Source organism: Bison bison, unplaced genomic scaffold (genome assembly GCF_000754665.1).
Source record: "Bison bison bison isolate TAMUID 2011002044 unplaced genomic scaffold, Bison_UMD1.0 scf7180017864280, whole genome shotgun sequence".
Lineage (NCBI taxonomy): Eukaryota > Metazoa > Chordata > Mammalia > Artiodactyla > Bovidae > Bison > Bison bison.
The window spans coordinates 3,845,159-3,847,676 of NW_011494852.1; the positions used below are offsets into that span (position 1 = coordinate 3,845,159).

The 2,518-nt window shown below is 55.5% G+C and overlaps 1 protein-coding gene across 2 annotated transcripts in view; it reads left to right on the top strand.

The window, feature by feature from the left end:
- Positions 1-142: 142 nt before the first annotated feature.
- Positions 143-2,518, top strand: part of FXYD3 (FXYD domain containing ion transport regulator 3) — a 6,338-nt gene continuing 3,962 nt past the window's right edge. Inside the window, exon 1 of one of the 2 annotated variants that reach the window (XM_010848974.1) lies at positions 143-317. The gene's annotated coding sequence lies outside the window, so the exon portion shown is untranslated. The remainder of the gene's footprint in view (positions 318-2,518) is intronic. The other variant, XM_010848973.1, reaches the window with a different exon arrangement.

A 2,518-nucleotide genomic window follows, 5' to 3' on the forward strand; every position in this document is an offset into this window, starting at 1 on the left:
GAACGCACCCTCCCTGCATGTGAGAGGCCGAGTTCCAGCCCTCATCCTGTTCTCCTTCTGCCCTGCCTAAGGTTGCTATAATCTTGGAGACCCCAGGGGAGCTCCCTGCCACTGGAAGTGGTGGTGGGGGATGAGTGGGAACTGTCTCTTTAAGAGCAGCATGAGGTGAGAGAACCCCTGAGCTTTAGGGAGTCAAACTAGTTCTCTACCTGCCCAGGTTTGCTTAGGGCGTGGTGGCTGTGGATAAAGGCAGGACTCAGGCTAAGCGGCCCACTCTCCCGGAACCCGATCCTCCTCGCAGCCTGGGAAGCACGCAGGTGAGGGGCTGGGGCCCTCTCCCTCCAACTCCTTCTTGGCTCTGCCCCTCTCTCTACTGCTTTCTGTTAAAGATGCCTAGGACCTTCCCACATCAAGGTCCTTCTCTGGGGGAACAGGTTAGAGAACACCTTTCCTCCCCATCAATCTCTGTACAGGGGGCTGAGTGAGCCAGCTGGGGTGAGGGTAAGGCCCATAGATGGGACAGGGTGTCCGGAAGACTGGTGGGTCTGGGTAGATCGGGGTGTCTGCATAGACCCCAGACTGGATTGGGGGATCAGAGGAGATGGGTGGATGACGATGGACTCAGGGTGTCCTCATGTTGGGAATATGCGGGTCCTGAAGTCCTCTAGGCAAAGGGGCTAGAGGCTTCCTGGGGAAGCTCTAAAACAGAGCGGGGAAGGAGATTTCAGGGACATGAGGGAGTCATTTTGCTCATGCCTGAAGGGCCTGGCCACCATCATGGTGAAATAGAGAGACAGACAGTAGGGGGTGGATGGCGGAAACGGTCCTCCCACCACCATTGGGATCTCGGGTTGGGAGAGAGCAGAGAGGGGTGAGTTCAGCCTCCACTGCAGGCTGCCTTCCTCTCCAAGTCTTCACCCCGACCGCAGTCAGTTCTGGAACAGCCGGAGAGACCTCTTTCCACAACAGCCTAAACAGGGCAAGGGAGGGCACATGCCCAAATGCCAGCTCCCAGCGGCCAGCAGTGTGGGACAGTCAGGTGGCAACATGCAGGGGCTAGGGTGTGGCTGAGACCACCCATCGTTGCTCCCTGTGCTGGGCATGCTGGGAGATCCCTGGAGATGGGGTCTATGGAGACCCCCACCAGCTAGGAGGGTTTGGAGGCTCCCATGGAAAGAAGCTTAAGCCCCGAGACTGTGAGTCCTGCAAGACAGTATAGAGCATTAAATTCAATTCACAGGGGTTCTAGGTTGTGACAGCAACGTGGGCTAATCATAGTGCCAATTTCATCAAGCTGCGAAGATTATATGCATGAATAAGTGCAAAGAGCTGAAAAGTGTGCCCAGCGTGGGGTAAACACTCAATCAGACCAGCTCTTATCACCAGCATTAGTGTTACCATGGGGGGACAAAGCCTAGTGTGTTCACTTTAGACAAGTGTCCTTCCACAGACCTGAGCTGGGACCCCCTAAGCCGTCCTGCCCACACACCCACTCCAGCTCTGCCCCTGCCCCCTATTTGGCAGGGGGGGTGGGTGAGGGGTGGGTCCTAAACCCCTTAATAATGTTTCCCAAAGCAACAGGCCCTTTCCTTGCAAGAAATGGGTTTACAGACTGACATTGTGGGTCTGGTATACAGGATGAACGAGGAAGCTAAGAGGGCTTCCCAGGTGGCTCAGTGGTAAAGAACCCGCCTGCCAAAGCAGGTCACATGGATTCAATCCCTGGGCAGGGGAGATCCCCTGGAGGAGGAAATGGCAGCTCTCTCCGGTGTTCTTGCCTGGGAAATCCCATGGACAGAGGAGCCTGGTGGGCTACGGTCATGAGGTTGCAGAGTCAGAGACGACTGAGAGACTGGGCACAGACACAAGGGCGCTAAGCAGGTTCCCAGGATCTGGGGTGGGCACAGAGAGATAAAGGCATCTGTAGAACATTCTGGAAACAGAAAAAGAAACTCAGGGTAGGGGTTCTATGGAGGCTAGAGGAAGTAGTGGGTGAGGGGGCTTCCCAGGTGGCTTATCGGTAAAGAATCTGCCTGCCAAGCAAGAGATACAGTTTCAATCCTTGGGTTGCGAAGATAACCTGGAAAAGGAAATGGCAACTCACTCCAGTATGGTTGCCTGGAAAATTCCATGGACTTAGGAGCCTGGAGAGCTACAGTCCATGGAGTAGCAGAGAGTCAGACACGACCAAACACGCAGAGAGAGAGATAAACAGGGCGCTGTCTCCAGGTGTGCACAGGAGCAGAGCCGGGGATGCAATGGGCTTCCTGCCAGGCTCAGGAGAGGTGGGGGGTATGCTTTGCCATCTGTGAAATAGGGTCTCCAGGGTTCTTGGGAGGTTCCATGAGTAAAAAGCCAGCAAGGTCATTTGGCGGAGCCCAGCAGCGGGTGGATCTAAGTGTTAGCTCTTGCTATCAAGATTGGGACAATCTATGCTGTGCTTTGGCAGTGGGGCAGGGGTAGGGGAGGGGACAGGGGGACGCACGGGGGACTGAAGGTGACGAGGAAGGGAACAGTG